The 8105-nt window shown below is 38.1% G+C and overlaps 1 non-coding gene across 1 annotated transcript; it reads right to left on the bottom strand.

The window, feature by feature from the left end:
* Positions 1-7560: 7560 nt before the first annotated feature.
* On the bottom strand, positions 7561-7667 carry LOC131247554 (small nucleolar RNA R71). The gene has a single exon (XR_009171835.1). It is a non-coding gene; the product is annotated as a small nucleolar RNA R71 (small nucleolar RNA).
* Between the last annotated feature and the right edge of the window lie 438 nt (positions 7668-8105).

The following is an 8105-nucleotide window of genomic DNA, read 5'->3' as shown; positions in this document are numbered from 1 at the left end:
TAAAGACTCTCGGAGTACAATCTCCATCTTACGACAAGATGAAGAGGATGGTCATCCCAGACATCCCATCTGTATCTTATAATGAAAAGTGCTCGGCTACGTATCCCAAAGGTAGGTTGATAACCTACTCAACCGGTTCCACACCAACTGAGTTGATTCCCTTCATACCTAGCTATTTTTAGATATGATAAAACCTTAATGTTACTTATAAACAACTTGTATTGGTCATTCTCTAAGAAATCTAACTTGTTCTTGTCAGGCTTGAACCATCGCACCTAGTTGCACCGAGTTGACTCGCCCAATCAAGCAAATAGGTGTTAATTAGTTCATAATTAGCACGGATAAGCAATAGTCATTTCGTAAGGTGATGACTTATTTCCCTTAAGTTTTCCTCTTCCATGTTAGCTTAAGTGATAGTTCTATTTTAATTTCAATTGATAACTGATGCCCTTAATTCATGATTACTTATGTTAGTTATTGAATCTGAGTAGAAAATTATACGCTCAATATTTATCCTATATGAATATATATATATATGTGTGTGTGTGTGTGTGTGTGTGTGTGTGTGTGTGTGTGTACTTGTACATATTCTCATGCTTGTGGATTACTTATGGATTGCTTGTGGAACTTGAAATGCTACATTTATTAGTAGAGAACCCCACTATTATGTATATCTAGACCTGGGATGTAACTTGATTGATTGTGATTATAATGGACCATCAACCTAGTGGCTACTTTAATGATGGGTTAAATGAAAGATTAATGTGAGCTTACCACATACGGATTTTGTGCTTACGTAGCTTTTGGGGATGATCCTTCTTTTTATCGCATCAATTTGATACTTCCCCTCTGTGGATTTGATTAATGTTTTCCCTATGTGGCTTTGATTTGATATTTTCTCTACGTGTCATCGACTTGATATTTGCCCTAAGCGGCTTGATGGATTATTTTTATATAACCATGCGATGAGTCATATACTCAATTTAACACTTAGGTTTTTGGAAAATGAGTCATATACTCGGGTTTTAAAAATCGGAGCATTACAATTCTACAGATCAATCCCTTATAAAATAGGCAAAAAAATATTCATAGCCTTCCTAAGCATCCAATGTGCCCGGAGTCGACAGTGGATCAAAATAAACTAGAAATACTTCTTCATTTAAACCAAATATCAATGAATTATTTAACATGAAATCTAAATAAGTTACATCAAAGTAAAATAAATATTAAGAAGAACTACAAACTTCACCTCTTAGCTTTATCTAAGAGATTAGCCAACCATAGACATGATTAAACTAAAACTTAAACAGAAAAACATAAAAACTAACTAGAAACGAAGGATTGAAGAGGAGGGAAGACTCCTTAAACCTCCACAATTCCTTGGTCTACTTCTTCTACCCTAATTCATGTTTAGAAACTCCTAAAACATAATTTTAAATAGGCTTGATTAGCACCAACTTAAAAATTGACTTGATTTTACGTAGCTATTGTAGTTTTGATGGCATAGAGCTCCGATCGATAAGTTCGGGTGAAATCAGGAAACTGTCCCACGACGACCTTTTGAATTTGTGTATTTTCTCGATTTCATTGAACCTCCTTCGATGGGATGGAAGTTGGCTTCGATGGCATCGAACATTCCCTCGATGGCATCGAAAAGTGCACAAATATGTCTAACAACAAAATCAAATTTTAAAGATTTTTGTGATGGAATCGACGTGGTTGTGATGGCATTGCCACTTACTTCGATGTCATTGAAGGTATCATCGATGTCATCTTGGACTCTTGAATTCTCCAATCTTGACCTCCATAGATCCAAACCTTCACTTGGTAATTCTTTGAGTATTAAATCCATACTTTATAAGCATCATTTTCTCCTTAACTCTCAAAATCACCGCATAAGAGAAAACACATGTAATTAGATTGATTATGCGCATCTATGTTCATAAAACCAATGCATAACAAGAGAGAAATATACAATATTTCACACTTAATACTCGCTAGTGGCTAATATCTTCATAACTTTTAGTGCCAACTACTTCGCTCTTCCTTGCGAGATGCTCGCTATCCCACAGATCAACATTCCCCACATAACCCTCAATTCCTTCCCAGGACTAAGGTCTCCTCATTGAGGGAGGCGAAACTCTCTATGTCAGTGGTGCAAACAGTGGTGACGGCATTGATCACCACACAACGTGGAGGTTGATCAGGACATGACAATTCAGGTAATCACTGAGGCAGTAGACATTAATGCAAAACATGTCTTGACAGATGAGGCCATAATAACATCCTGCACTGTTCTAATTACAGTTGCTCATATGATCCACTTTCCATCAGAGTCAGACGATGCGACGACTCCGATAACCCTTTATTCGAGCACCGAGGCCAAGGAATTGTCTTTTAATGCTATGCCTGTCGTGGTGGTCCCTGAGTTGCTAATTATCCCTGCTACTATCAGAGCCTCAACTTCATTAGCCCCTTGATTCTTGGTTCCAACAACAGGTATAATTTTAAATTTTCATGCTTTGCGGCTTTCCCTTTTAGATAGAACTATCTTAATTCATTCTTCTCATATTATTATTTTTTTAGGTTTCTCGCAGTTGTTCTATCTTCAATTTATTTTGCGGGTTCCAATTCAATAGTAATGGTATTGAACCCTTGGAAAAGGTTCCTCCGTACAAGCTTGTCTTAGTCAATTATGCTCTTTTTACCATAACCTGCGTGTTGTAAGATCCTGACCAATGGCCTCTTCTCGGCGATGGCTTGACAATTTTGGATAATTCTGCAAAGTTAGGCAAGATCAATGTCATAATGCTTCACAATTCTCTGATCCAATTTTGTGCATCCCTTCAACAGCTAAAGTCTGTTCACAATATAGTCATTACTCTAGAGGTAGTTCATCGTCAAAAAGAGTTGTTGCTTCTTAAAGAAAAAATATCCAAGAACTCTGCTATCATTTCTAGATATAAAAGGGAATGCAGTTCACTCCAAGACTAGGGGAAGGTCAATAAGTAAACTCAAGCAATCGTCAATAAGCAAATTGTTAATCTCGAGGCCCAAAAGTAGACCGAAGAATTGAAGGTGAGCAAGATCAAGACTGACATTGCTGAGAATGTTAGCATAGCTAAGCTTGAAGAATTAGAACTTCTAAAGAACAAGGCGGCCATTGTCTCTTTAGAACAGGAGCTTAGTGGTGCTCCGGATTTGGCTAGACTTATCATCGAAGGTTATCTCAATACAACTGCAGCCCAAGTTTAGATTAAACAAGATTTGTAAAATTTCATGCTATCTTTGGGCATCTCAGAATAATTGTAATATATTGGAAATTTTTATGCATCAACAATTTTCATATATATGAGAATTTTGTGCTTTTTAAAGCAATTTTCAATATAGATGGTATGACCAATTTTATACTTCAGCATATAATCATGGATGCTTCTTTCTTATATTAATCCATATTTGAATTGAATGTTTCTTCATAGTTTGTGACAAATGATATGATAATAACTTAACTTTTGGTTGTTAGTATGCTTTGCGTAGTATTCTCCTTAGTGGGTGGAACTATCTTAGAGTTCAATTAGTAGACCTAAGGCGTCATCCACTGTTTAAGCTCTTGAGTATTTAGAACAACTATATTTAAAACTCATAAGTAGTTGAAGCAACCACAGTTTAAGCTTGTATGTAGTTGGAGCAAGTATGGCTTATGCTAGCTGGTCTCTATAACTCTCATAAGTTCGTTGAACCATCGTGGCCTGGGAAGTTCACTCACTGCAGTCCATCAGAGGGGCCCGTTGAAGCTACTAGAGCGATCAACTTGGCAGGATTTACCAACAAGGTTGGCTTCAGTAACTCTCTAGAGTTCGCGGGGCTCACAAGGTTACTTGGAGGGGTACCAAGTCCAAGGCCGCCAATTCAACAATGAGGGGGAGGCTCTTATAAAGGTTGCCCTTTCCCATGAGTTTCTATAAAAATCAATGCAGGAACCTGGGGGGTGTTATGCACAGTTGGTGTTGAGGGTCAAATATTGCATATTAGACCCTAGTTATTGTCTGAATTTACGAACATGGTACTGTTTATCGACCCAATTTAATTGTGTTTATGCTGCAAGGTTTGTTTACAAGCTTGAACTGAAATAGGGTGCTAAAAGCATGAAATTAACGCTTAGAAGTCACCAAGGCAAGGGATGGACTTCAGAGGAACAAGATCGACGGATTTGCACGCCAGAGATCCGCGAAAATCGAGAAACTAAAGCTCAAGCGGCCTGAAAGTCAGCCAGAATACAAGATCACTAGGTTTCCATTATTTGTTCGGCTCGAAACTTTATACATGTCTTGAGGACCAAAAAAGAACTGTACAAGTCAAATTTCAGCCATTAGATCCCTCTGGAAGTGGCCCAACGGACAGATCAGCCCATAAATCAGTGATTTGGGGCCCGCCTGGTATCTGAAAATGCTTCAATTTTGTTCTCAACGCCTTAAATGGAGTGACACAGTAAATGGATGAAGCAGATGTCTCACGAACATCACAATGGACCCTACATGTACAGTGCATGTACATAGTGTACACGCACCGGCCGTGCACTGGACGGTCAGCCCGGTTAAAGACGGGCTGACCTGTCTTCTTCTTCCACAGCAACAGCAGACGGACGCTGTCCGTCCATTTTTCAGCAGTGGGCTCCACTCATCTCCTATTCTGAAGATCTGGACCGTCCATTGTGACGAGACGTTGGGGTTGACCCTCGCCTAGGTGTCTTTTTACCACCATGCAAACTATTGTAAGATCTTATCCGTTAAACGTAGGATGGACGGCGGAATAAAATATCATGTGGGCCACTCCAATTTCACTCCAAAAACATCCCTTCCAAAATATTTTTTTGAGTATATTCCAATGTATGGAATGGATTTTCGTCCTGACATCAATCAGTGTGCCGCCATCCATCACAGCGCAGATGCGGAAGCTCTGTTCGCAAACAGAGTTCGCAGTTGATCTCTATAGGCCTCCATAGGACAGCAACGGTCTGATCTGGACCATCCATAAGAAACCCACACTCCCCATCATCCTAACCTAGGTGACAAAATTTTAAGAGGCAGCAGAGATATGTTTTTAACCGTTTAAATGCAAGAGGGACGGCGGAATGAAGATCTCATGGGCCACGATGGTTTGGACCCAAAAATGAGCAAGTCTGGATGGTTCTTCGTCCTAAAATCAATGGACGGAGTGGATCTCTTCCTCAGCGTCAAGAAAGGGTCTTACCAAAAATCAGCGTAAGTTGATTTACGCACAGTCCTGCGTATTCTGGAGTTCGGTTCTGTTTCAGATGAGCTTCGAGAGAATTCCTTCTTCCATTGACCTTTCTATTATTATAAAAGGAAGGAGCTTGAGAACAGGAGGGGGAGGATTGGGCAGAGATCTCTCGGCTTGGGTGCTTGAACAGCTGGACGTGAGCAGAGAGGGAGAGAGTAGAGTTATCTGGTTTTCTTTCTTCTTCTTTTAGTTTATTTTGGATTTAGCCTAATCATGGTCCGCTAAACCTCTTAGCTAGGGCTAAGAGGTGAAGCTTGTAGCCTGATGGGAAGAACTCTGCGCTTATGCTTTTTATTTACATGGAATTGAACTTGATATTTGTCTAATTATGGGAATGGGTTTAGTTTTTAATGGTCTATTGTGACTAAAATTACAATGGGTCTGCGATAGCTTTGAGCATGTTCCTTCCTTTTGATGTTTATGATGTCAGGAAGCCCTGTTGTTCACCATCGTCTCCTGGGCATGGTTGGATGACGGTACCCTTCCTAACCTTCATGCATTGTTGATTGGTTGGTAATTTGTTTAATTCTATAATTTGCTTTGTCTCCTGGGCATGGTTTGGTAATGGAATCCATTCTAATTCATATACCTTTCATCTTTTGAAAACTATATCAATTAAGTTCAGTTTAATTTCCATGATTCTTGATGCAGGCATAAGATCTCCCTGATCTCTACAAGTGGATCCTCTGAATCCCTAGTTTCTTATCTTTGATTTCTCTTAAGTTTTACATTAATATTTCACCATTACTCCTCAAACTATAATCAATTTAAATTCCGTTGTAGTCTAGTTCTAATTCTACCTAGTTTCAGACAACATACAGGTTTCAGTCCCTTGGGATCAACCTCGGTCTCACTGAGTTTATTACTACATCACAACCCTATACTTGGGAAGTGAACAAGTTTTTGGAGCCGTTGCCGGGGACTGACGGTTGCGATTCTCTAAAATTAATTAGGTTTAGAATTAGTTTAAGATTAGATTTGACTAACTTTAGTTTTAGATTTTTATTTGATTTCTAGAACTAACTTGTTTTCCTGTTTTGTAGGATCCTGACATAAGTTTCTAAATTGGTAATTCCTTCCTAATTCCTCTACTTTTTCTACTTTTAAAATTAGGATTTGAATTTTAGAAATTTTCTAATTCTAGTATTTTCCTATTTGTAGGAAATAGTTTATTTTTAGAAACTTTTCTCTTTTGTTTTTAGAAACTAGGTTAGTTATTTCCCTTTTTAGAAATTAACTTTCTATTTTTGTTTTCTAGTAACTTTCTAATTCTAACTCTTTTAGAATCTAATTTTGTTTCCTAATTTTTTACTTATAGAATTTTTGTTTAGAAACTAACTTTCCTATTTCGTAGGCCTTTAAGATAGAAATTTCTAATTCGGTGAGTTCTTTCTCTACTTTCAATTTTTCAGATCTCTTTTAGTAACTTTCTAGGACTTTCCTAATTTATTTTAGAAATTTCCACTTTCTTTTAGGAATTTCTTCTTTTAGAAACTGGTTTGTTTCTATCTTCCTTTTTAAGGATTTTCTAATCTTAGATCTTCTCTTTAGAAACTGACTTGTTTTGTTTTCTTTTGCAGGTTTTTTTTTACTTAGGCCTTCCAATTTGGTAACTTCTTTCCAACCCTCTCTTTCTTTCTAGATTTTCTTTTCCTTTCTTAGGATTATGTTTCAAATTTGATTAAGGGCTGTGAGTGTTTCATGCCTAAGTGGGCCTGTGACAACACTTGACATCTCCTGACTAAAGGAGGATTGGTTGAGGGGTTGACTATCCATCGAAGGACTAGACACCACTCCAAATCCCCTAAGTTAATTAAAGTGATGGCTGAAAACCAACCTCTTCTACCCCAATCTAGGGTAGAGGACATTCAAGATGAGAATGAGGTGTATCAAGCACCCCCGCCTCGTACTTTACGTGATTATTTACAACCAACGAGGGTGAGTATGCCCTCATGCATGATTTTTCTTGAAAATACATGACATATGGACATCAAGCCAGGGGTTATCCAACTCCTTCCTAAGTTCCATGGGCTTGAATCTGAAGAACCATACCTACATTTGAAAGAATTTGATGAGATCAGAGCCACTTTATATTTTCAAAATGTGTCTGAGGACACAGTCAGGCTGAGACTCTTTCCTTTTTCCTTAAAAGAGAAGGCTAAGACGTGGTTACATTCACTGCGTCCTAGATCCATTGGCACATGGAATGATATGCAAAGGGAATTTATAAAGAAATTTTTTCCACATCATAAAACGATTAGCCTTAGAAAATCAATCATGAACTTCACCCAAAAGGAGGATGAAACATTTTACCAATGCTGGGAAAGGTTCAAGGATTTGGTCAGTTCATGCCCACAACACGGCTTTGAAACGTGGCGCATTACAAATTTTTTCTACGATGGACTGACATCTTCCATGCATCAAATGGTCGAGACAATGTGTAATGGAGAATTCATTAATAAAAATGTCGACGAGGTATGGGATTACCTTGATAGTCTTGCTAAAAAAACACAATCATGGGATTATTACCCAAAATCGAACACCACGTCTAGGCCGACTCAATTAAAGGAGAAAGGTGGATTGTATCTTTTGAAAGAAGAGTATGATCTTAAGTATAAAGTGACTACGCTCATAAGAAAGGTTAAGGCCATGGAAGGAAAGAAGGATAAGGTTAATGAAAGTATTTGCAGCATATGTGATTGCAGCATTCATACAACTGAAAATTGTCCTACGATACCCGCCTTTCGAGAAGTGTTGAATGAACAATCCAATGCCGTAAATAATTATCAAAGACCTTTCAATGG

The sequence above is a fragment of the Magnolia sinica genome, chromosome 5 (genome assembly GCF_029962835.1).
Source record: "Magnolia sinica isolate HGM2019 chromosome 5, MsV1, whole genome shotgun sequence".
Lineage (NCBI taxonomy): Eukaryota > Viridiplantae > Streptophyta > Magnoliopsida > Magnoliales > Magnoliaceae > Magnolia > Magnolia sinica.
This window is presented reverse-complemented; position numbering and strand designations above follow the sequence as displayed.